This window comes from Ixodes scapularis, unplaced genomic scaffold (assembly GCF_016920785.2).
Source record: "Ixodes scapularis isolate PalLabHiFi unplaced genomic scaffold, ASM1692078v2 ptg000582l_1__unscaffolded, whole genome shotgun sequence".
Taxonomy (NCBI): Eukaryota; Metazoa; Arthropoda; class Arachnida; order Ixodida; family Ixodidae; genus Ixodes; species Ixodes scapularis.
The window spans coordinates 686,370-712,555 of record NW_024610003.1 but is presented as its reverse complement, the minus strand read 5'-3'; the positions used below and the strand labels follow the sequence as shown (position 1 = coordinate 712,555).

General features: G+C 44.7%; 1 long non-coding RNA gene across 1 annotated transcript; it reads right to left on the bottom strand.

The window, feature by feature from the left end:
* Window positions 1–12,735: 12,735 nt before the first annotated feature.
* LOC121834122 lies at window positions 12,736–17,196 on the bottom strand. The gene is made up of 2 exons (XR_006077058.1): window positions 17,027–17,196; window positions 12,736–12,995 (listed from the first exon to the last, which is right to left on the bottom strand). It is a non-coding gene; the product is annotated as an uncharacterized LOC121834122 (long non-coding RNA).
* Between the last annotated feature and the right edge of the window lie 8,990 nt (window positions 17,197–26,186).

Genomic DNA, 26,186 nt, shown 5'->3' with positions numbered 1-26,186 from the left:
TTGTGTGGAGGCCCTCTTGCGGCACATATGTGTATTTGTCCTCACCGTCTCTGGAAAAGACGACCATAACACAGAATGAACGTCCCTCGGAGACAAAAGGCAGACTTTTTGTATTCTGCAGTAACCATGCCTGCGTTCAAATTTTGGCCGTCAGGGGAAAAGGGACGTAGCTTGAGGTTTCAAACTGAACAGATAGCAACCTAGAAGGTTAGTCGTGCTTCAGTTTAGCTCATCTTGCGCCAGAAAGTGCACAAGGGGACAAAATAGAAAGTGTCGGGCCAGTTGTACTGTAGGGGCATGTCTACAAAAAGCTCTGTAGGGTTGTGTGGAGGCCCTCTTGCAGCACAGATGTGCATTTGTCCTCACCGTCTCTGGAAAAGACGACCATAACTCAGAATGGACGTCCCTCGGAGACGAATGGCAGACTTTTGGTATTCCGCAGTAACCATGCCTGCGTTCAAATTTTGGCCGTCAAGGGAAAAGGGACGTAGCTTGAGGGTTCAAACTGAACAGATAACAACCTAGAAGGTTAGTCGTGCTTCAGTTTAGCTCATCTTGCGCCAGAAAGTGCACAAGGGGACAAAATAGAAAGTGTCGGGCCAGTTGTACTGTAGGGGCATGTCTACAAAAAGCTCTGTAGGGTTGTGTGGAGGCCCTCTTGCAGCACATATGTGTATTTGTCCTCACCGTCTCTGGAAAAGACGACCATAACTCAGAATGGACGTCCCTCGGAGACGAATGGCAGACTTTTGGTATTCCGCAATAACCATGCCTGTGTTCAAATTTTGGCCGTCAAGGGAAAAGGGACGTAGCTTGAGGGTTCAAACTGAACAGATAGCAACCTAGAAGGTTAGTCGTGCTTCAGTTTAGCTCATCTTGCGCCAGAAAGTGCAGAAGGGGACATAATAGAAAGTGCCGGGCCAGTTGTACTGTAGGGGCATGTCTACAAAAAGCTCTGTAGGGTTGTGTGGAGGCCCTCTTGCAGCACATATGTGTATTTGTCCTCACCGTCTCTGGAAAAGACGACCATAACACAGAATGAACGTCCCTCGGAGACAAAAGGCAGACTTTTTGTATTCCGCAGTAACCATGCCTGCGTTCAAATTTTGGCCGTCAAGGGAAAAGGGACGTAGCTTGAGGGTTCAAACTGAACAGATAGCAACTTAGAAGGTTAGTCGTGCTTCAGTTTAGCTCATCTTGCGCCAGAAAGTGCACAAGGGGACAAAATAGAAAGTGTCGGGCCAGTTGTACTGCAGGGGCATGTCTACAAGAAGCTCTGTAGGGTTGTGTGGAGGCCCTCTTGCAGCACAGATGTGCATTTGTCCTCACCGTCTCTGGAAAAGAGGACCATAACTCAGAATGGACGTCCCTCGGAGACGAATGGCAGACTTTTGGTATTCCGCAGTAACCATGCCTGCGTTCAAATTTTGGCCGTCAAGGGAAAAGGGACGTAGCTTGAGGGTTCAAACTGAACAGATAGCAACCTAGAAGGTTAGTCGTGCTTCAGTTTAGCTCATCTTGCGCCAGAAAGTGCACAAGGGGACAAAATAGAAAGTGTCGGGCCAGTTGTACTGTAGGGGCATGTCTACAAAAAGCTCTGTAGGGTTGTGTGGAGGCCCTCTTGCAGCACATATGTGTATTTGTCCTCACCGTCTCTGAAAAAGACGACCATAACACAGTATGAACGTCCCTCGGAGACAAAAGGCAGACTTTTTGTATTCCGCAGTAACCATGCCTGCGTTCAAATTTTGGCCGTCAAGGGAAAAGGGACGTAGCTTGAGGGTTCAAACTGAACAGATAGCAACCTAGAAGGTTAGTCCTGCTTCAGTTTAGCTCATCTTGCGCCAGAAAGTGCAGAAGGGGACAAAATAGAAAGTGCCGGGCCAGTTGTACTGTAGGGGCATGTCTACAAAAAGCTCTGTAGGGTTGTGTGGAGGCCCTCTTGCAGCACATATGTGTATTTGTCCTCACCGTCTCTGGAAAAGACGACCATAACACAGAATGAACGTCCCTCGGAGACAAAAGGCAGACTTTTTGTATTCCGCAGTAACCATGCCTGCGTTCAAATTTTGGCCGTCAAGGGAAAAGGGACGTAGCTTGAGGGTTCAAACTGAACAGATAGCAACCTAGAAGGTTACTCGTGCTTCAGTTTAGCTCATCTTGCGCCAGAAAGTGCACAAGGGGACAAAATAGAAAGTGTCGGGCCAGTTGTACTGTAGGGGCATGTCTACAAAAAGCTCTGTAGGGTTGTGTGGAGGCCCTCTTGCAGCACAGATGTGCATTTGTCCTCACCGTCTCTGGAAAAGACGACCATCACTCAGAATGAACGTCCCTCGGAGACGAAAGGCACACTTTTGGTTTGGCGCAGAAACAGCGCCTGCGTTCAGATGTTGGCCGTCAAGTGAAAACGGACTTAGCTTGAGGGTTCAAACTGAACAGATAGCAAGCTAGAAGGTTACTCATGCTTCAGTCGAGCTCATCTTGCACCAGAAAAAGCACAAGGGGGGAAAATAAAGAGTGTGGGGCCAGTTGTACTCTAGGGGCATGTATACAAAAAGCTCTGCAGGAACAAACCTTTTCCCGTGGTGGACAGCAGGGGCCTGAAGACATAAATAAAAAAGAAGTGGCTCATTTAACGACTCTTCACTGCGCCAGAAAAACAAGAATCAGCTCATTTCTTTTTGAGACCTCAGACTTTATTAGGCCAAGAATACAATTTTTCAGACGAGCTGTCTCAATGTAAAAACACACTTCCTTATTAGTACCCTTTTGACACACAAACAGTCCTACCTGGTGCGAGACCCTTCCCCAACAATTTGATAGTTGTACGTACCTATAATGGTTTTCTAATTACGAGCGAGCGGCAGCTCTTTGAAGTCTTGCTCGCGCTCTGGTGAGCCTTCAAACGACTAGCCGCTCCGCCGAGCGCGCGCCGCACGAGATGAATGAATTAAAATAATCTCGCGCGCATAGCGAACGTTCCTTTTACCCGAGGGAGCGCTTCAGAACAAAAAAGCAAATTGCGGTAGCAAATGATGAAGCGGTGAGCAATATCGAACCTGAAAATGACTGCTTTCGTGCGGGAAGTCGCATCAGTGCTCGTAGAGTAAACCATCGACTCGATCCGAGGTAAACTACAGTCGTCGGGTCTTCTACGGAACGCGTGCTCGCGTTTGACACCAACATCGCGGCTCGGAAACGAAAATTCAGCCTCGGAGGTCCGAACACAGGTTCGGAAATTAGAATTGGCCGCCATGACCATGCCCACGGTAAAAGCGTCGTAGCATCGCGAAACCTTTTATTACACACGTTCAAAGTGGTGTCCGTAGAGTCTAGAAAGACCAAGGAACACATCGGTGCTAGCGGTGACGAGATACGACCAGTATTAATGAAGCGAGATCGAAGAAAGGATCGGTGCCTAAAGTGAGGAAAGCGAATGGCTGGCTTCGATGTGAAAACTTTCAAACGCCGTTTATTTCGCGAAACTCGCATCACACAAGAAAAGAAATCGGTCTCTGTCCAGTCCAGGGGCGGCTGGGAACAAGTGTCCCCCATTTGATATCGTAAATTCAAGGTCGTAATATAGATTTCAGAAATTCAATATTTTCAATGGTAAAACAAAAGGCACCAGGTGGCGGGATTTACCGACCGGTCGGAATTGCTCAGCCGCACTCATGGATCCATTCATTCGAAACGGGTCATCTATCTATTCATTCATAAAAAATGTAATTCCTGGCCGTGTTTTAAAATTAACGAAATCATACTGAGAGGTAAAGCTTCTGTACACCTGGCGTTTTGAAACCTGCCTGCGTCCAGCGTTCTTTCATTTCTGCTGTCACGTGACACGATCCGCCCGAGTAACTCGGGTTTATTAGGGTGAGATTTGAAACACAGCCCTGGTTTAATAAAACCAAACTTAGAATTACGGGAATCGTCTTATTTTCCAAAACGACGTCGTCGAGACCCGTGTTCCACAACAAGTTTAAATTATTTAGGTGAAGTATTTAGAAATTTACCGCCCATTCGTGGTTCTGGTTTGGTTTTTGCAAAAAAAGCAAATGGCTGCCGCGTGTTTTGCTCGCAACCGGAGGTGATTCAATCGCACGAAGCTCGGAAAGTAGGCTAGCTAGGACATTTATTTTAACCAGGGAGTAAGATTATGTTCCGAGGAACATTCGAGGCGCGTCTCATCGATGTAGGTATTCTAAAAAGAAAGGTATCAACAGAAGTTTACGTGTAAGTAAGGCTTTCACTGTACGATGTTTTGATTTCACATATGCTCGTATAAAGGAAACTACGATAGCTAGAAGGTTCTAATTTGCAGCGAATGATTGCGCTTTGAATTTAGACGCACGGTTAAAATTTCATCGCTCCAGCTAGTCTAGAACTCGTTATATTCGCGAAAACAGGTTTTGGGACTCTGCTCGGAAATTAACAAGCCCGACCAAGTTCAATCGTTCGCCTGTGGATATTCAAGACCGCTGGAGTGCATTCATCGATTGTGGTCGTGAAAACAACATCATAGGAACATGTGTGTGCAGTGAAACCGTGTCAGCTCATCTCAATCGAGACTCATCGATCAACAGGGAGGGTGTCCCGAGCACAAGTGGATGGATATTCTTCAAAGAGCTGCCGCTCGCTCGGAATTAGAAAACCATTAAGCTATCCGATTGTCGGGAAAGGGTGTCGCACCAGGTAGGAGTGTTTGTGTGTCAAATTTCTTCGAGATAGCAAACGCAAAAGTTGTTTTATCGACCTAATAAAACCGCTCGGAGAACTCGGCTCATTTCTGGTGTTTTTTCTGTTTTTTTTTTGTTGTTTTTTTTTAGTGAAAAAAGATGACTCTTCAGATTACCATTTCTTTTAGGTAATTGAGAAGTTGCATTAAAGAAACGGCCTGCACAGTAAATACAAATGGTTCTATTGCGATTATTTCATAATTGAACCAGAAAAGCACATTAATGTTGGCCTAATAAGAGAGTCGGCTGTTTTTTATGTACTGCTCATGTCTAGGAAACTAAGAGTGCTAGAGCGACGATTCATTTTTGATACGAGTGCTTTGTTTTCCTCCTGTAATGAACGAGCCCAGGTTGGTTAACACAGCTGGTGTCAAAGTTTATGTACGAACGCAAAAGCTGAAGGTAGTCCTGATTTTTCGAGCCTTTGAACAGTGGCGTGGGGTTTTGTAGTGTCTGAGAATAAAGAGGCACTGCAGACAAGAAGACTGTGTCCTCGGTGTTGCTTGCCCACCCCCGTAAGATGTGGAGACACACTTCATTGAAAACCTACGTGATTTACTAAGACGGGGGTTTCTGCAGAACCCCGTAGGGGGCTGTGCAGAGAATACAGGTCGACATCAAGCCTTCAGAATTTACAGGTACCATTCGACAAGAATGCTGTAGCTGGACTTGAAACAAGCCGACGTGGGAAAGTACGGAAGCCGAGAAAACAAATGTGTCGGCCAAGCCGTAGCAAGGACGTCCCAGCACGACTGCGGACAGCGTTATCCTGGCTGTGCAAAGTGGACGTCCCTCGGAGACAAAAGGCAGACTTTTGGTATTCCGCAGTAACCATGCCTGCGTTCAAATTTTGGCCGTCAAGGGAAAAGGGACGTAGCTTGAGCGTTCCAACTGAACAGGTAGCAAGCTAGAAGGTTACTCGTGCTTCAGTTTAGCTCATCTTGCGCCAGAAAGTGCACAAGGGGACGAAATAGAAAGTGTCGGGCCAGTTGTACTGTAGGGGCATGTTTGTTTGTTTGTTTGTTTATTGGAACTTTTGACAATACAGGATTGTCATGGTGCTGAGGCAAAAGGTGACAGTAAGTCACCTGACCAGGCCCCTAGCACCAGACTACACTTGCAGCAGATGCAGCAGATGCAGCAGGCAGACTAGTGGTAGAGTGCTATAGTTAACCATAAACAAAAACAAAAAATACGCAGTAACTAGATCACTACACTACATACGCTCTTGCAATGAAAAATAAATAATTCGCAACATGCAACAAAAATATATGAACTACATTACTACAATTACATCTGTACACATAATTTAGAAGACCACAGTATTATGCGGAAAGTAAAAAATATGTTTTTGATTTTTTTCTGAAAGTCAAGAGGTTTGAATTATGATCGATTATATCTATTTATTTATTTATTTATTTATTTCAATACCTTCAAGGCCACACGGCATTACAGAAGGGAGTGGGGGAAAAACAAAAGTACAAAACATAGAATTCAACACATATTAGTTAACATAATAGTTTTCAATGGCAGACTTGAATGCAGGAGCGTCTGTGATTGTGGCGATGGAGGTGGGCAGGTGGTTCCAGTCATTAGTAGTTCTTGAGATAAAAGAATCAAAAAAGAGCTTCGTGCGACTGAAAGGAACGTTGACTTTATGGTGATGATCATTTCGATGGGATACATACGATGGTTCAGAAAAAAGCTCTTCACTTAGATGCTGGTTGTGATGATAAATTTTGTGAAATAAGGACAAACGAGATAATTTTCTACGCAATGAAAGATTCGGAAGATGTAAAGTTAGTTTCATGGATTATACACTGGAAAAACGCGAGAAATTATACAAAATAAAACGTGCGCCACGATTTTGTACGGATTCAATTTGATTAATTAGAAATTCGTGGCCTGGCTCCCACACCGAACTCGCATACTCAAGCTTGGATCTAACGAGGGTCTTGTACAGTAGTAGTTTTAAAGATGAAGGAGCTCTTGAGAAGTTGCGGCGTAAGTAACCTAGCATGCGATTAGCGTTGTTAGCAATAAAATCGATCAAGCCAGGGTGGAGGTTGAGAAGATTGGGAATCTGCCAAGATAGTAATTGCGTACCGTAATTTGTTCTGGTTCTGATTTTTATAAAGTTTGTATTTCTAAAATTGTAGCGTGTATCAGTATTCGTATATGTAGAAAGGAATAATTCACGGTCAGTTTTAACTTGGGAGAATATAACCTCAGACAATCGTTGATTATACAGTGCCTCAATATTCAGGATACGATGTTTCTCAAAGTATTGGAATGTATGATCGCGGCTTGATAGGTTTTCAATAAATCGTATACTTTTTTTCTGCATTAAGTACAAACTAGTCATATTACATTTAGATGTAACCCCCCAGACAAGTAAACAATAGTGCAGTCGAGAATGAACAGTAGTGAAATAGAGCTGACGTTTTAGCCACATTGGTAATAAGGCACGAAATCTATTCAGCATGCCAATAGACTGTGCGATGTCACGCTTCACAAAATTCACATGACATGTCCAGCGAAGGTTTTCATGAAAATGTATGCCCAAGAATTTGTATTCGGTAACCCTTTCTAGTGACCGTGACTGGAATACTATTTCGGTAGTAAGGTTAACTGGTCTGTTAATTGAGGAAAAAACAATATATTTTGTTTTGTTAACATTTAGAAGCAGCTGATTCGCATCAAGCCACTTCGATAAGTTTTTGAGCCATGCGTTTGTGACAGGAATAAGAGATGATAGGTCCCTGGATGAAAAAAAAACACTCGTGTCATCGGCGTAAAGTACTATGTCTGGCGTATGGGGGATAGCAACAATGTCATTGATATAAAGAAGGAATAGTATAGGTCCTAATATTGATCCTTGCGGAACACCAAATTTTATATGTTCAGTGTCCGATTCTATACTATTAGCTACCACAAAGTGGCTACGATTTGTCAGATAACTGCGCAATAGTTTAAGTGAAATGCCTCTAATTCCGTAGTGTGGCAGTTTATCAAAGAGAATATTATGCTTGATAGAGTCAAAAGCTTTATTGAAATCTACGAAGATGCCTATAGTGTAGGATTGATTTTCTATATTGCTGATAAGTTTTCCTCGAATGTTAAGTAAAGCTGACTCAGTGGATTTACCTCTCTGAAATCCATATTGGTTTGCAGAAATTAGTCGGTATTTATTAAGATGATTAATTATTCTAGATGTCTACAAAAAGCTCTGTAGGGTTGTGTGGAGGCCCTCTTGCAGCACAGATGTGTATTTGTCCTCACCGTCTCTGGAAAAGACGACCATAACACAGTATGAACGTCCCTCGGAGACAAAAGGCAGACTTTTTGTATTCCGCAGTAACCATGCCTGCGTTCAAATTTTGGCCGTCAAGGGAAAAGGGACGTAGCTTGAGGGTTCAAACTGAACAGATAGCAACCTAGAAGGTTACTCGTGCTTCACTTTAGCTCATCTTGCGCCAGAAAGTGCAGAAGGGGACAAAATAGAAAGTGTCGGGCCAGTTGTACTGTAGGGGCATGTCTACAAAAAGCTCTGTAGGGTTGTGTGGAGGCCCTCTTGCAGCACATATGTGTATTTGTCCTCACCGTCTCTGGAAAAGACGACCATAACACAGTATGAACGTCCCTCGGAGACAAAAGGCAGACTTTTGGTATCCCGCAGTAACCATGCCTGCGTTCAAATTTTGGCCGTCAAGGGAAAAGGGACGTAGCTTGAGGGTTCAAACTGCTCAGATAGCAACCTAGAAGGTTACGCATGCTTCAGTCGAGCTCATCCTGCACCAGAAAAAGCACAAGGGGGGAATATAGGAGTGTGGGAGCGGTTGTACTGTGGCGGCATGTCTAGAAAAAGCTCAAAAGTGATTTGTGGAGTCCCTCTTGCGGCGCAGACCTGTATTTGTCCTCACCGTCTCTGGGAAAGACCACCCTAACAAAAAAATGGACGTGAAACTGAGGCAAAGGGCGTAGTTTTGCTTCGAGGTAGAAACAGCGCCTGCGTTCAGATGTTGGCCGTCAAGTGAAAACGGACTTAGCTTGAGGGTTCAAACTGAACAGGTAGCAAGCTAGAAGGTTACTCATGCTTCAGTCGAGCTCATCTTGCACCAGAAAAAGCACAAGGGGGGAAAATAAAGAGTGTGGGGCCAGTTGTACTCTAGGGGCATGTATACAAAAAGCTCTGCAGGAACAAACCTTTTCCCGAGGTGGACAGCAGGGGCCTGAAGACATAAATAAAAAAGAAGTGACACATTTAACGAGTCTTCACTGCGCCAGAAAAACAAGAATCAGCTCATTTCTTTTTGAGACCTCAGACTTTATTAGGCCAAGAATACAATTTTTCAGACGAGCTGTCTCAATGTAAAAACACACTTCCTTATTAGTACCCTTTTGACACACAAACAGTCCTACCTGGTGCGAGACCCTTCCCCAACAATTTGATAGTTGTACGTACCTATAATGGTTTTCTAATTACGAGCGAGCGGCAGCTCTTTGAAGTCTTGCTCGCGCTCTGGTGAGCCTTCAAACGACCAGCCGCTCCGCCGAGCGCGCGCCGCACGAGATGAATGAATTAAAATAATCTCGCGCGCATAGCGAACGTTCCTTTTACCCGAGGGAGCGCTTCAGAACAAAAAAGCAAATTGTGGTAGCAAATGATGAAGCGGTGAGCAATATCGAACCTGAAAATGACTGCTTTCGTGCGGGAAGTCGCATCAGTGCTCGTACAGTAACCTATCGACTCGATCAGAGGCAAACTACAGTCGTCGGGTCTTCTACGGAACTCGTGCTCACGTTTGACACCAACATCGCGTCTCGGAAACGAAAATTCAGCCTCGGAGGTCCGAACACAGGCTCGGAAATCAGAATTGGCCGCCATGACCATGCCCACGGTAAAAGCGTCGTAGCTTCGCGAAAGCTTTTATTTCACACGTTCAAAGTGGTGTCCATAGAGTCTAGAAAGAACAAGGAACACATCGGTGCTAGCGGTGATGAGATACGACCAGTATAAATGAAGGAAGTGTCTATTCTGCCGGCAGCCGGCAGAATAACCGGGGTGGGGGGGAACAAGTGCCGGCAGTAGTCGCCTATTGGGTCTCGTATAAAACGGATTGTAAACACGCCGATTCCGCGCTGTGGATTAGCTCAGTGGGTAAGATGTGCGCTTCGTACACGGCAGGATCTTAGTTCAATCCCCCGAGAAAATTTGTTTTTTTTTTTTCTTCGGACTTTTGTTTTTTGTTGAGGTATTAGGCGATATTTACGGCATCCCTCTTTTAGAATTAACACTACAAAAAGAACGCGCAAAAAAAAAAAAAAAAAAAACACCAGAAATCAGTTGAGTTCTCCGAGCGGTTTTAATAGGTCGATAAAACAACTTTTGCGTTTGCTATCTCGAAGAAATTTGACACACAAACAGTCCTACCTGGTGCGAGAACCTTCCCCAACAATTTGATAGTTGTACCTATAACTGTTTTCTAATTACGAGCGGGCGGTAGCTCTTTGAAGTCTTGCTCGCGCTCTGGTGAGCCTTCAAACGACTAGCCGCTCCCCCGAGCGCGCGCCGCACGAGATGAATGAATTAAAATAATCTCGCGCGCATAGCGAACGTTCCTTTTACCCGAGGGAGCGCTTCAGAACAAAAAAGCAAATTGTGGTAGCAAATGATGAAGCGGTGAGCAATATCGAACCTGAAAATGACTGCTTTCGTGCGGGAAGTCGCATCAGTGCTCGTAGAGTAAACTATCGACTCGATCCGAGGTAAACTACAGTCGTCTGGTCTTCTACGGAACGCGTGCTCACGTTTGACACCAACATCGCGGCTCGGAAACGAAAATTCAGCCTCGGAGGTCCGAACACAGGCTCGGAAATCAGAATTGGCCGCCATGACCATGCCCACGGTAAAAGCGTCGTAGCTTCGCGAAAGCTTTTATTTCACACGTTCAAAGTGGTGTCCATAGAGTCTAGAAAGAACAAGGAACACATCGGTGCTAGCGGTGATGAGATACGACCAGTATTAATGAAGGAAGTGTCTATTCTGCCGGCAGCCGGCAGAATAACCGGGGGGGGGGGAACAAGTGCCGGCAGTAGTCGCCTATTGGGTCTCGTATAAAACGGATTGTAAACACGCCTATTCCGAGCTGTGGATTAGCTCAGTGGGTAAGATGTGCGCTTCGTACACAGCAGGATCTTAGTTCAATCCCCCGAGAAAATTTGTTTTTTTTTTCTTCGGACTTTTGTTTTTTGTTGAGGTATTAGGCGATATTTACGGCATCTCTCTTTTAGAATTAACACTACAAAAAGAACACGCAAAAAAAAACAAAAAAAACAGAAAAAACACCAGAAATCAGCCGAGTTCTCCGAGCGGTTTTAATAGGTCGATAAAACAACTTTTGCGTTTGCTATCTCGAAGAAATTTGACACACAAACAGTCCTACCTGGTGCGAGACCCTTCCCCAACAATTTGATAGTTGTACCTATATTTGTTTTCTAATTACGAGCGGGCGGCAGCTCTTTGAAGAATATCAATCCACTCGTGCTCGGGAGACTGTCCCCGTTGATCGAAAAGTCTCGATTGAGATGAGCCGACACGGTTTCACTGCACACACATTTTCCTACGATGTTGTTTTCACGACCACGATAGATGAATGCACTCCAGCGGTCTTGAATATTCACGGGTGAACGATTGAACTTGGTCGGGGTTTTTAATCTCCAAGCAGAGTCCCAAAAACCTGTTTTCGCGAATATAACGAGTTCTAGACTAGCTGGAGCGATGAAAATTTAACAGTGCGTCTAAATTCAGAGCGCGATCATTCGCTGCGAATTAGAACCTTCTAACTATCGTAGTTTTCTTTATACGAGCATATGCCAAATCACAACACCACAGAATGAAGCCTTACACGTAAACTTTTTAATCATCACTTTCTTATTAGATTAGCTACATCGATGAGACGCGCCTAGAATGTTCCTCGGAACATAATATCACTCGCCTGGTTAAAATAAATGACCCAGCTAGCACTTGTGGATTGATATATTTGAATACAAAGTACAGAGATACAAAAAAAGAAGAGAAAACGCAAGTTCAAAGGCTGTATAGATAATACAACGCCGCTGACAGCGTCTTGCAATAAGCGCAACAGAGAACATTAAAAGAATGTATGTGCTCGCTTTTGGGCGAGCACACATAAAAAAACACATTTCTTTTTTTTTCTCGATTACCACTGGAAAAAATCAAATTTCTGAATAAAACTGACAAGGTACTTACTTCATTTCCGCAGGTGTGCACAGCAGGGGCCTCTTTGTCCGTTTAACCTCAGATTGTTATATTATATTAAAAACGCAACACCAGGTAATCCGTAAAATGGGAGAGCGGAACAGGGGAAAATTGTAATGTAATAGCTCACAACAAAGTTGGGAGGAGTGGCAGTAGTAAGCAAGAGGAAAATAAAACACCATGCAAAGAGTTATCAAACAAACGCTCGATCGACTACAAAACATTGTCAGATATAAATCTGCGATGAGGTAGGCTGTTTCATTCTGTTATGGTTCTGGGAAAGGACTATTTAAATGCATTTGTAAGGAGATCAAGACCCTATGGCGTCGGGAAGTATTTAAATTCTTTTTTTTATATTTAGTTTCTATTCATTTACACTGCAGGCCATTTCCAATCCCCAAGCAGGGTGCGACGAGAAGGAACAAAAAAATAACAGTAAACCGACAAATCTGGTACACTGGAGATCACAAAAAGAAAGAAAAAACACAAGTTCAAAGGCTATGTATAGATATAACAGAACGCCGCTGATGGCGTCTTGCAATAAGCTCAAACATAAGAAAGAAGAATTTATGTCCTCGCTCTTTTTTATTTTTTTTTCACGATTACCACGGGAAAAAATCAAATCTCTGAAGAAACTGATAAGGTACTTACTTCGTTTCCGCAGGTGTGCACAGCAGGGGCTTCGTCCTCACCAGCAAAACACAAAACAACAGATTTTTCCTTTTTTACCTCACATTTTAATAACCTCAGACTTTATTAGGCCGACAATGCAAGTTTCCAGACGAGCTGTCTCGATGAAAACACACTTGTTCCTATTCAGTGAATTCGCACGAGCTAACACGATTTCATAAAAACACTTTTTGCTTGGAGCAAGTTCTCAGTTGCCATTCAAGCGGTCTTGATTAAGCACAGGTCATCCGCAGCTGAAGGAGGTCACTTGAAACGGAGGGCCAGCCGTGCAACTCGCTCTTGCGCTGCACAAAAAGACAATCTAGCGCCCTACATTAAAGATGCACCGAACGTTCTTACGCCATACACATATATTTTTTTCATTTCTTCCGTGCGTCAGAGAGTGATGAAACGTTTGAGTTCGTAGAGGACGGCTTCCTAGCTCCGCGCCGCCGCCGATTCCGTGTTTGATAAAAAAAAAAAAAAAAACTGCTCCGACTTTACTCAAATAGATTAACAATTTAATCAAACGTTTCGTCTACCATCCGGGAAACATCGTCAGTGAAACCTACAAGCAGGAATGAGGGAAAAAAAAAACTCGATTCCGTGTTTCCCGTGAAAAGAACAAAAGAATTCGTGCAAGAAGTCGGCTCCAACGGTCGCCCAAGAGACAAAGGAGCTGTAGCAGACGGCAGAGGTTCGGGGAAAGCTCACGCCACTAGCAAAGCCTGGCCTGGCTCGGCGCCGCCGATTCCGTGTTTCCCGTGAAAAGAACAAAAGAATTCGTGCAAGAAGTCGGCTCCAACGGTCGCCCAAGAGACAAAGGAGCTGTAGCAGACGACAGAGTTTCGGGGAAAGCTCATTGCACTACCAAGGCCTTGCCTGGCGCGGCTGCCCGCCCGCCGAAACCGCTCCTCCTTTCCCTCGTTCGGGAGACGCTAGTATCTTTTGTTTTTGGCTTCTTGTCGGCTGCGTTCTTGGCGCCCGACTTGATTGACAGCCACTGTCTGGCGGTCTGCTTTAATCTCTTCTTCCCTGCCTTGCAGCGGGGACTGCTCCTCTTTGTGCAATAGCTACTCTGGGGCGTTTTTCTTTTTGCTATTCTTTGCTTTAAAAGCTCTTTCCCTGCGTCTAGCAAACACACACACTTCTTTCGCGGCACCGTTAATGAACACCGTCTGCGTTTAGAAACTTAAAAACGAACAGCCCCGAACTCGATTACCGAAGCTCCGATGAAATTAATCAGCGCGCCAAGCGAAAACCCAACACGCTCGAACGCTGATTTTACGAGGCAAGATAATAAAAAAAACGTATTTGGACCCTACCAAACCTATTACGGCAAGAAATTAAGAAATACGAGCAAAACAATATTGCGCAATCCTTAATCGGACGTTCGTATAGCGGCTGACTTCGTTTTATCAGTTAAAAAAATAATAAACGTAGGTAGACACGCTGAACTTCACGTATAGCCACTCTAACACATACCGTTTTAAAGCCAACAGTTTATTTATTATTTCGTGCCAACTGAGAAATCGACACGAGCTCAAAAGACGAATTTTGCCTAACGAAAACTGCCCAAACGCCTAGGATGTCACGCTTGCATAATTGTGGAATGCCTTTTTCCCACCCTATTATAGTTTGATCGCTCACTCCTCTCTTTTTCCGAGGCAGTATTCCATCATTTCGCGATGGAATACGCGCTTCAAAGCTCAATACACTTTATATCTTTGCCGAGCATGGACCTATCAAAAAAAGCACTTCCATGAAACATGCCTAGGTAAATCTTGCTCGCGCTCTGGTAAAGAGCCTTCAAAAAAACGACCAGCCGCTCCGCCGAGAATTCAATTCATCTTGCGCGCCTATATCACGCTCAATATAGTAGATCCCATTAAAAGCCTTCTTTGCCGACACTCGGAAAAGCGTGCAGAATCACGCACGCTCAGAAAAGAACATTTCCATCTACCAACCGCCGAGCACAACAAACGCTCTTCTAATCTCCTCGCAAAACGCACGCGCTCACACAAACGACTTTGGGCAAAAACAAAGATCATGAAATGATCTTTGTTTTTATTCCCAGCGTCATGTACACGCATTTCTTGCGTGGAACAACGAATGAATAACTGCTATCTGCGTTTAATTCGATCTAGAAATCCCGTCGCGCCCGTTTGTTTACTTTCTGCCTTCCAGGTTAGACAACGTTCCTTCAAAAAATCGTAAAAAATCACGAATTCGTGCTAGAAGTGCGTGCTTCGGACGAGAGGTAGCGAACATTAAGCGCCTTAGTTTGCGATTAAATACGCTTCTGTACGCGTTTAATTGAAACTTGAAAGCACGCCGCCCGTCACGCGCGATGCCGGCGTTCGCTTTTCCAGGAGGGTTAAACACACTGCTCCTTTTTTCTTTAAGTTGAAAAAAGGTAATAATAAAAGTAGATAGAGATTCTTAATTTCGTGTGCCGTTAGACAAACGTGTGCGCTAAGAGCACAGAAAAAGAGACTGTTCTAAAGGTAGTAGTTCACTTTTATTTTTAATTTTTGCCTGATCTTAGACGATCGGATCGCGGCTCGAGCGCGCTCCGGACTCAACCGCTTCACTCTCTAACCCAAGAAAAAATAGTTGTACGCATATCGAAGTATATATTTTCCGAAAGCTAATGAACTTGTCCAATAGGTGTAAAATTATTTGATTTTAAACGGAATTATTCTTCTTCATATTTCGATCTAACCAGCCAAACTAGTTTTCGGGTGCTCTGGGTGGCTGGTCGATTTAAGTTAAAAAAAGGTAATAATAAAAGTAGATAGAGATTCTTAATTTCGTGTGCCGTTAGGGAAACGTGTGCGCTAAGAGCACAGAATAATAAGATTCTTGTGAAGCGAGTGGTTCGTTTTTATTTTTGCCTGATCTTAGACGATCGAATCGCGGCTCGAGCGCGCTCCGGACTCTCCCGCTAAAAATCGGACTCTCCCGATAAAAATCAAAGCTAGAAGCAGACAAAGAACAAAAAGTAAGGGCGCAAACGAGCTGGTGTACATTGCACATGGTTGAAAAAACCCCGAGACTTTTTAGTGTTGTGTCGTTTACCCGCAGTCTCGGGGTTTTTTCAACCAAGACAAAGAACGCACCGGACAAGAAGCAACGCCAAAGAAAGATAACGGATACAGTCTCAAAGAGCTAAGTGGGTCAGGGGGCCCAGGCAAGGGGTGGCCCTAGGGTGCCTGAATGTCCTTCTGTTTAGGGTGATGCCACCCTTTGTAGTACCAGATGCCGACAGCACGCGCTCACGGGCAAAATACAAAGAAATCGACGAAAACAAAAGGTCGCCATAGCACATTCAGCGCCACAAGCGCGTGCAGGGACACGCTCTTTCACCTGCTTCTCAACAAAAAATAAACGTGTGTGACAAAATGGCGAGATGCCACCACCCTAAGCAAAGCGCGCATGAAGGCACCCTAGGTGGCCCGGCGTGCGCGTTCTAAGCGGAGTCGAGTTAGAAAAAAGATTTCAGCGCGTGGTTCACCAAATGCAAAGGTAGAAATATGACATTTTCTAAAAATGCCTGGCACTTCGTTCTCTTCTACAGCACGAGCCGCGACGTTCGGCAACCGCTTCGAGGATCTGACCGGCTGTGTCCCGGTATCGACCACCTGAACCGGGAGCTACGCACGGTGCGAAGGGAACAGCGGAGGCACGAGCATCTACGCCACCCCGTCCCTGGACTGAGCGGCTACACAAGCGAGGAAACGAGCCTCGTCACGACATATGCCGGGGAATCTCTAGGCCTCGTAGAACTTTCTGTCTCCCGACCCTTCTCTTACCAACCCCGGACGAGCCTGTGACAACGTGCGACAGACATTGCTAATTGTTCTGTACAAAAGAGAACGAAGTGAGATGACAATTTCGTGTGCCGCTAAAAAAACGTGCGCGCCAAGAGCACAGAAAAACAAGTTAAAAAATGTAATAATAAACGGAGATAGAGATTCTTAATTTCGTGTGCCGTTAGAGAAACGTGTGCGCTAAGAGCACAGAATAATAAGATTCTTGTGAAGCGAGTAGTTCATTTTAATTTTTGCCTGATCTTAGACGATCGAATCGCGGCTCGCGCGCGCTCCGGACTTTCCCGCTTCACCTGCTTCACTCTCTAACGCAACGAGAAATACTTTTACGCATATCGAAGTATATATTTTCCGAAAGCTAATGAAATTCTCCGATAGGTGTGAAAAGCACTTGGTTTTAAACGAATTATTCTTCTTTTTTTGCTGAAAAACTCAAATCACTTTCGTTTGGCAAATAATCAAAAACTCGAAATTAAAGGATAGTATAATGGACGTACACTTACCCCAATGTGTCGAACGAAAGGAGGCCCTTTGACGAAGGCAGGAAGCGTGAGGCGACGTTCGGGGTCCGAAGAAGAAGAAGACCGATTTCGGAACAAAGAACAAAGAAGGAGCTGGACACGGGCGACTACGCGACTGCTCCCAAGCACAACGGAAACCACACTGGGGCAGTGTTGCCAACCTAATTTTCGAAAATACCCCACGGCAGCGTCCAGAAAACCCTACATTACCCTAAGAATGTTTCTTATTACCCTACGTTTTACCCTACGAGGCAAATTTTTGTTCAAATAACACTGTTGCATGGATTATGATCATACAGGGTAATATTAATACAGTACAAAGCGACAGGTCACGCATGCACGTGCATACCTGCGTTATTCTAGAACAACACGTTTGCATCTTGCATGTGCGCTGTGTAGCATCAGCACAACAGTGATGTAGCGAGCGCACAGACATCCCCAACCAACATGTTTAGTCGATTTGTCGTGAAATTAAAAACTGGGCTACGCGGAACCAGCACTCGCGGTGTCAGACAAGGCGGCTCATTACAAAAGGAAGCTAATCCGAACGGTATATTAGCTTCTATGGGTGTGCCGCCTAGGGATTCGTCAAACTAGGCTTTTACACCAGGGGAGGATAGGAAACCGGCGGCTCCTCCGTATTCGCTAAAATGTCATTCGATGAAACGTCGTTGTTTCGGCTTCGTTCGCTAAAACGTCGTTCGCTCAAGTGAACGCCTCCAGTCCCCGGGATGCACTCACTTGATCAAATGACGCTTTAGCAAACGCCCACGCTTCACCGAATGACACTTTAGCGAATAGTCGGACACCCCGAAGCGGCGTTTTCGGGTGGGCCAAATGGGTTCACATTTTTGTAATGAGCCGCCGCACACTGTCACCGCGAAACGGCGTAAGCGCAGCGCGGCCCCCGTTATTCGCTACAACGTCGATTCGCTCAAATGTCGCTGTTCGCTAAAACGTCATTCGCTCATGTGATATGGACCCCATCAGAAAAAAATTGGCGGGACCATTTCCACTGGAAAGATACCTCTTCTGGCTACAAACTTCCTAAGCGCAACTCCACCTCCTCTCACCTCTCCCACTTGCTACAGCTCTCCAATACTCTCCAACCTAGGGAGCCTACATACTCCAACTTGGTGTGTGGTGCTCTCACTTAGCACGTCTTGCAACTTGGATTCTTCCGTTTTGCATGATGTTGTGGTGTGGCAGCACACGGGTTGTAAAGCTAAGCAAAACTTGCGCGGCAAATTTTTTTTTTATGCTCGCCGTTGAAGAAGCACCGTCTGAAAATACCCTACTTTTGGCGGGAAAATCGCCGGACGGCCCTACAGCCCTACAATGTACCATAAATGCCTAAGATACCCTACAAGTAGGGTAATTACCCTACGGTTGGCAACACTGCACTGGGGCCGGCCTCTGGGAACAAAGGAAAGCGGAGGAGGATGAGCGAGGAGGAGAGGGAAAGAGAAGGAAAAAAGTCGGGAAGGGGATCGCGCCGCCTGGTGGAGGGCAGACACACCACTCGCATCGGGTATTTTTTTCTTTATTATTTTGTTTATTTTTTGCACTATTTATTATGGGAAGCATTCTCGTTGATCTCCCTTCATTAATACTGGTCGTATCTCATCACCGCTAGCACCGATGTGTTCCTTGGTCTTTCTAGACTCTATGGACACCACTTTGAACGTGTGAAATAAAAGTTTTCGCGATGCTACGACGCTTTTTCCGTGGGCATGGTCATGGCGGCCATTTCTACTTTTAGAAACCTTTGTTCGGACCTCCGAGGCTGAATTTTCGTTTCCGAGACGCGATGTTGGTGTCAAACGTGAGCAGGCGTTTCGTAGAACACCCGACGACTGTACTTTACCTCTGATCGAGTGGATATTTTACTGTAGGAGCACTGATGCGACTTTCCACAGGAAAGCACTAATTTTCGGGTTCGATATTGCTCGGCGCTCCTCTGTCGTACGTTTTCTTGAGAAAACTGTTATTGTTTCTTGTTTAGCAACGGCCAGTGCACCTTTCGAAAGTTATTAGAAAACTTTATCTGCTCTGGATTTTAAATAAAGACACACCTGCGTCCTGTAGCCGAAAGATTTTTTTTCTAAGCTTTGGAACCTCCTTTCGTAAAGGTATGCCTACTGAAATTTGAGGCCTCTGGTACCTTGCTACCTGTGAAGGTTCAACCCTCTGGATGCATCCGTTTTCCTCTGACGGCCAAAATTTGAATGCAGGCCTGTCTTAGTAAATCACGTTGGTTTTGATTAAAGTGTGTCTCCACATGTTACGGGGTGTGGGCTCTGTAGGGTTGTGTGGAGTCCCTCTTGCAGCACAGATGTGCATTTGTCCTCACCGTCTCTGGAAAAGACGACCATAACACAGTATGAACGTCCCTCGGAGACAAAAGGCAGACTTTTTGTATTCCGCAGTAACCATGCCTGCGTTCAAATTTTGGCCGTCAAGGGAAAAGGGACGTAGCTTGAGGGTTCAAACTGAACAGATAGCAACCTAGAAGGTTAGTCGTGCTTCAGTTTAGCTCATCTTGCGCCAGAAAGTGCAGAAGGGGACAAAATAGAAAGTGCGGGGCCAGTTGTACTGTAGGGGCATGTCTACAAAAAGCTCTGTAGGGTTGTGTGGAGGCCCTCTTGCAGCACATATGTGTATTTGTCCTCACCGTCTCTGGAAAAGACGACCATAACACAGAATGAACGTCCCTCGGAGACAAAAGGCAGACTTTTTGTATTCCGCAGTAACCATGCCTGCGTTCAAATTTTGGCCGTCAAGGGAAAAGGGACGTAGCTTGAGGGTTCAAACTGAACAGATAGCAACCTAGAAGGTTACTCGTGCTTCAGTTTAGCTCATCTTGCGCCAGAAAGTGCACAAGGGGACAAAATAGAAAGTGTCGGGCCAGTTGTACTGTAGGGGCATGTCTACAAAAAGCTCTGTAGGGTTGTGTGGAGGCCCTCTTGCAGCACAGATGTGCATTTGTCCTCACCGTCTCTGGAAAAGACGACCATCACTCAGAATGAACGTCCCTCGGAGACGAAAGGCACACTTTTGGTTTGGCGCAGAAACAGCGCCTGCGTTCAGATGTTGGCCGTCAAGTGAAAACGGACTTAGCTTGAGGGTTCAAACTGAACAGATAGCAAGCTAGAAGGTTACTCATGCTTCAGTCGAGCTCATCTTGCACCAGAAAAAGCACAAGGGGGGAAAATAAAGAGTGTGGGGCCAGTTGTACTCTAGGGGCATGTATACAAAAAGCTCTGCAGGAACAAACCTTTTCCCGTGGTGGACAGCAGGGGCCTGAAGACATAAATAAAAAAGAAGTGGCTCATTTAACGACTCTTCACTGCGCCAGAAAAACAAGAATCAGCTCATTTCTTTTTGAGACCTCAGACTTTATTAGGCCAAGAATACAATTTTTCAGACGAGCTGTCTCAATGTAAAAACACACTTCCTTATTAGTACCCTTTTGACACACAAACAGTCCTACCTGGTGCGAGACCCTTCCCCAACAATTTGATAGTTGTACGTACCTATAATGGTTTTCTAATTACGAGCGAGCGGCAGCTCTTTGAAGTCTTGCTCGCGCTCTGGTGAGCCTTCAAACGACTAGCCGCTCCGCCGAGCGCGCGCCGCACGAGATAAATGAATTAAAATAATCTCGCGCGCATAGCGAACGTTCCTTTTACCCGAGGGAGCGCTTCAGAACAAAAAAGCAAATTCTGGTAGCAAATGATGAAGCGGTGAGCAATATCGAACCTGAAAATGACTGCTTTCGTGCGGGAAGTCGCATCAGTGCTCGTAGAGTAAACTATCGACTCGATCCGAGGTAAACTACAGTCGTCGGGTCTTCTACGGAACGCGTGCTCACGTTTGACACCAACATCGCGGCTCGGAAACGAAAATTCAGCCTCGGAGGTCCGAACACAGGTTCGGAAATTAGAATTGGCCGCCATGACCATGCCCACGGTAAAAGCGTCGTAGCATCGCGAAACCTTTTATTACACACGTTCAAAGTGGTGTCCGTAGAGTCTAGAAAGACCAAGGAACACATCGGTGCTAGCGGTGACGAGATACGACCAGTATTAATGAAGCGAGATCGAAGAAAGGATCGGTGCCTAAAGTGAGGAAAGCGAATGGCTGGCTTCGATGTGAAAACTTTCAAACGCCGTTTATTTCGCGAAACTCGCATCACACAAGAAAAGAAATCGGTCTCTGTCCAGTCCAGGGGCGGCTGGGAACAAGTGTCCCCCATTTGATATCGTAAATTCAAGGTCGTAATATAGATTTCAGAAATTCAATATTTTCAATGGTAAAACAAAAGGCACCAGGTGGCGGGATTTACCGACCGGTCGGAATTGCTCAGCCGCACTCATGGATCCATTCATTCGAAACGGGTCATCTATCTATTCATTCATAAAAAATGTAATTCCTGGCGGTGTTTTAAAATAAACGAAATCATACTGCGAGGTAAAGCTTCTGTACACCTGGCGTTTTGAAACCTGCCTGCGTCCAGCGTTCTTTCATTTCTGCGGTCACGTGACACGATCCGCCCGAGTAACTCGGGTTTATTAGGGTGAGATTTGAAACACAGCCCTGGTTTAATAAAACCAAACTTAGAATTACGGGAATCGTCTTATTTTCGAAAACCACGTCGTCGAGACCCGTGTTCCACAACAAGTTTAAATTATTTAGGTGAAGTATTTAGAAATTTACCGCCCATTCGTGGTTCTGGTTTGGTTTTTGCAAAAAAAGCAAATGGCTGCCGCGTGTTTTGCTCGCAACCGGAGGTGATTCAATCGCACGAAGCTCGGAAAGTAGGCTAGCTAGGACATTTATTTTAACCAGGGAGTAAGATTATGTTCCGAGGAACATTCGAGGCGCGTCTCATCGATGTAGGTATTCTAAAAAGAAAGGTATCAACAGAAGTTTACGTGTAAGTAAGGCTTTCACTGTACGATGTTTTGATTACACATATGCTCGTATAAAGGAAACTACGATAGCTAGAAGGTTCTAATTTGCAGCGAATGATCGCGCTTTGAATTTAGACGCACGGTTAAAATTTCATCGCTCCAGCTAGTCTAGAACTCGTTATATTCGCGAAAACAGGTTTTGGGACTCTGCTCGGAAATTAACAAGCCCGACCAAGTTCAATCGTTCGCCTGTGGATATTCAAGACCGCTGGAGTGCATTCATCGATTGTGGTCGTGAAAACAACATCATAGGAACATGTGTGTGCAGTGAAACCGTGTCAGCTCATCTCAATCGAGACTCATCGATCAACAGGAAGGGTGTCCCGAGCACAAGTGGATGGATATACTTCAAAGAGCTGCCGCTCGCTCGGAATTAGAAAACCATTAAGCTATCCGATTGTCGGGAAAGGGTGAAGAAATTTCTTCGAGATAGCAAACGCAAAAGTTGTTTTATCGACCTAATAAAACCGCTCGGAGAACTCGGCTCATTTCTGGTGTTTTTTCTGTTTTTTTTTTTGTTGTTTTTTTTTAGTGAAAAAAGATGACTCTTCAGATTACCATTTCTTTTAGGTAATTGAGAAGTTGCATTAAAGAAACGGCTTGCACAGTAAATACAAATGGTTCTATTGCGATTATTTCATAATTGAACCAGAAAAGCACATTAATGTTGGCCTAATAAGAGAGTCGGCTGTTTTTTATGTACTGCTCATGTCTAGGAAACTAAGAGTGCTAGAGCGACGATTCATTTTTGATACGAGTGCTTTGTTTTCCTCCTGTAATGAACGAGCCCAGGTTGGTTAACACAGCTGGTGTCAAAGTTTATGTACGAACGCAAAAGCTGAAGGTAGTCCTGATTTTTCGAGCCTTTGAACAGTGGCGTGGGGTTTTGTAGTGTCTGAGAATAAAGAGGCACTGCAGACAAGAAGACTGTGTCCTCGGTGTTGCTTGCCCACCCCCGTAAGATGTGGAGACACACTTCATTGAAAACCTACGTGATTTACTAAGACGGGGGTTTCTGCAGAACCCCGTAGGGGGCTGTGCAGAGAATACAGGTCGACATCAAGCCTTCAGAATTCACAGGTACCATTCGACAAGAATGCTGTAGCTGGACTTGAAACAAGCCGACGTGGGAAAGTACGGAAGCCGAGAAAACAAATGTGTCGGCCAAGCCGTAGCAAGGACGTCCCAGCACGACTGCGGACAGCGTTATCCTGGCTGTGCAAAGTGGACGTCCCTCGGAGACAAAAGGCAGACTTTTGGTATTCCGCAGTAACCATGCCTGCGTTCAAATTTTGGCCGTCAAGGGAAAAGGGACGTAGCTTGAGCGTTCCAACTGAACAGGTAGCAAGCTAGAAGGTTACTCGTGCTTCAGTTTAGCTCATCTTGCGCCAGAAAGTGCACAAGGGGACGAAATAGAAAGTGTCGGGCCAGTTGTACTGTAGGGGCATGTTTGTTTGTTTGTTTGTTTATTGGAACTTTTGACAATACAGGATTGTCATGGTGCTGAGGCAAAAGGTGACAGTAAGTCACCTGACCAGGCCCCTAGCACCAGACTACACTTGCAGCAGATGCAGCAGATGCAGCAGATGCAGCAGGCAGACTAGTGGTAGAGTGCTATAGTTAACCATAAACAAAAACAAAAAATACGCAGTAACTAGATCACTACACTACATACGCTCTTGCAATGAAAAATAAATAATTCGCAACATGCAACAAAAATATATGAACTACATTACTACAATTACATCTGTACACATAATTTAGAAGACCACAGTATTATGCGGAAAGTAAAAAATATGTTTTTGATTTTTTTCTGAAAGTCAAGAGGTTTGAATTATGATCGATTATATCGATCAAGCCAGGGTGGAGGTTGAGAAGATTGGGAATCTGCCAAGATAGTAATTGCGTACCGTAATTTGTTCTGGTTCTGATTTTTATAAAGTTTGTATTTCTAAAATTGTAGTGTGTATCAGTATTCGTATATGTAGAAAGGAATAATTCACGGTCAGTTTTAACTTGGGAGAATATAACCTCAGACAATCGTTGATTATACAGTGCCTCAATATTCAGGATACGATGTTTCTCAAAGTATTGGAATGTATGATCGCGGCTTGATAGGTTTTCAATAAATCGTATACTTTTTTTCTGCAATAAGTACAAACTAGTCATATTACATTTAGATGTAACCCCCCAGACAAGTAAACAATAGTGCAGTCGAGAATGAACAGTAGTGAAATAGAGCTGACGTTTTAGCCACATTGGTAATAAGGCACGAAATCTATTCAGCATGCCAATAGACTGTGCGATGTCACGCTTCACAAAATTCACATGACATGTCCAGCGAAGGTTTTCATGAAAATGTATGCCTAAGAATTTGTATTCGGTAACCCTTTCTAGTGACCGTGACTGGAATACTATTTCGGTAGTAAGGTTAACTGGTCTGTTAATTGAGGAAAAAACAATATATTTTGTTTTGTTAACATTTAGAAGCAGCTGATTCGCATCAAGCCACTTCGATAAGTTTTTGAGCCATGCGTTTGTGACAGGAATAAGAGATGATAGGTCCCTGGATGAAAAAAAAACACTCGTGTCATCGGCGTAAAGTACTATGTCTGGCGTATGGGGGATAGCAACAATGTCATTGATATAAAGAAGGAATAGTATAGGTCCTAATATTGATCCTTGCGGAACACCAAATTTTATATGTTCAGTGTCCGATTCTATACTATTAGCTACCACAAAGTGGCTACGATTTGTCAGATAACTGCGCAATAGTTTAAGTGAAATGCCTCTAATTCCGTAGTGTGGCAGTTTATCAAAGAGAATATTATGCTTGATAGAGTCAAAAGCTTTATTGAAATCTACGAAGATGCCTATAGTGTAGGATTGATTTTCTATATTGCTGATAAGTTTTCCTCGAATGTTAAGTAAAGCTGACTCAGTGGATTTACCTCTCTGAAATCCATATTGGTTTGCAGAAATTAGTCGGTATTTATGAAGATGATTAATTATTCTAGATGTCTACAAAAAGCTCTGTAGGGTTGTGTGGAGGCCCTCTTGCAGCACAGATGTGTATTTGTCCTCACCGTCTCTGGAAAAGACGACCATAACACAGTATGAACGTCCCTCGGAGACAAAAGGCAGACTTTTTGTATTCCGCAGTAACCATGCCTGCGTTCAAATTTTGGCCGTCAAGGGAAAAGGGACGTAGCTTGAGGGTTCAAACTGAACAGATAGCAACCTAGAAGGTTACTCGTGCTTCACTTTAGCTCATCTTGCGCCAGAAAGTGCAGAAGGGGACAAAATAGAAAGTGTCGGGCCAGTTGTACTGTAGGGGCATGTCTACAAAAAGCTCTGTAGGGTTGTGTGGAGGCCCTCTTGCAGCACATATGTGTATTTGTCCTCACCGTCTCTGGAAAAGACGACCATAACACAGTATGAACGTCCCTCGGAGACAAAAGGCAGACTTTTGGTATCCCGCAGTAACCATGCCTGCGTTCAAATTTTGGCCGTCGAGGGAAGAGGGACGTAGCTTGAGGGTTCAAACTGCTCAGATAGCAACCTAGAAGGTTACGCATGCTTCAGTCGAGCTCATCCTGCACCAGAAAAAGCACAAGGGGGGAAAATAAAGAGTGTGGGGCCAGTTGTACTCTAGGGGCATGTATACAAAAAGCTCTGCAGGAACAAACCTTTTCCCGAGGTGGACAGCAGGGGCCTGAAGACATAAATAAAAAAGAAGTGACACATTTAACGAGTCTTCACTGCGCCAGAAAAACAAGAATCAGCTCATTTCTTTTTGAGACCTCAGACTTTATTAGGCCAAGAATACAATTTTTCAGACGAGCTGTCTCAATGTAAAAACACACTTCCTTATTAGTACCCTTTTGACACACAAACAGTCCTACCTGGTGCGAGACCCTTCACCAACAATTTGATAGTTGTACGTACCTATAATGGTTTTCTAATTACGAGCGAGCGGCAGCTCTTTGAAGTCTTGCTCGCGCTCTGGTGAGCCTTCAAACGACTAGCCGCTCCGCCGAGCGCGCACCGCACGAGATGAATGAATTAAAATAATCTCGCGCGCATAGCGAACGTTCCTTTTACCCGAGGGAGCGCTTCAGAACAAAAAAGCAAATTGTGGTAGCAAATGATGAAGCGGTGAGCAA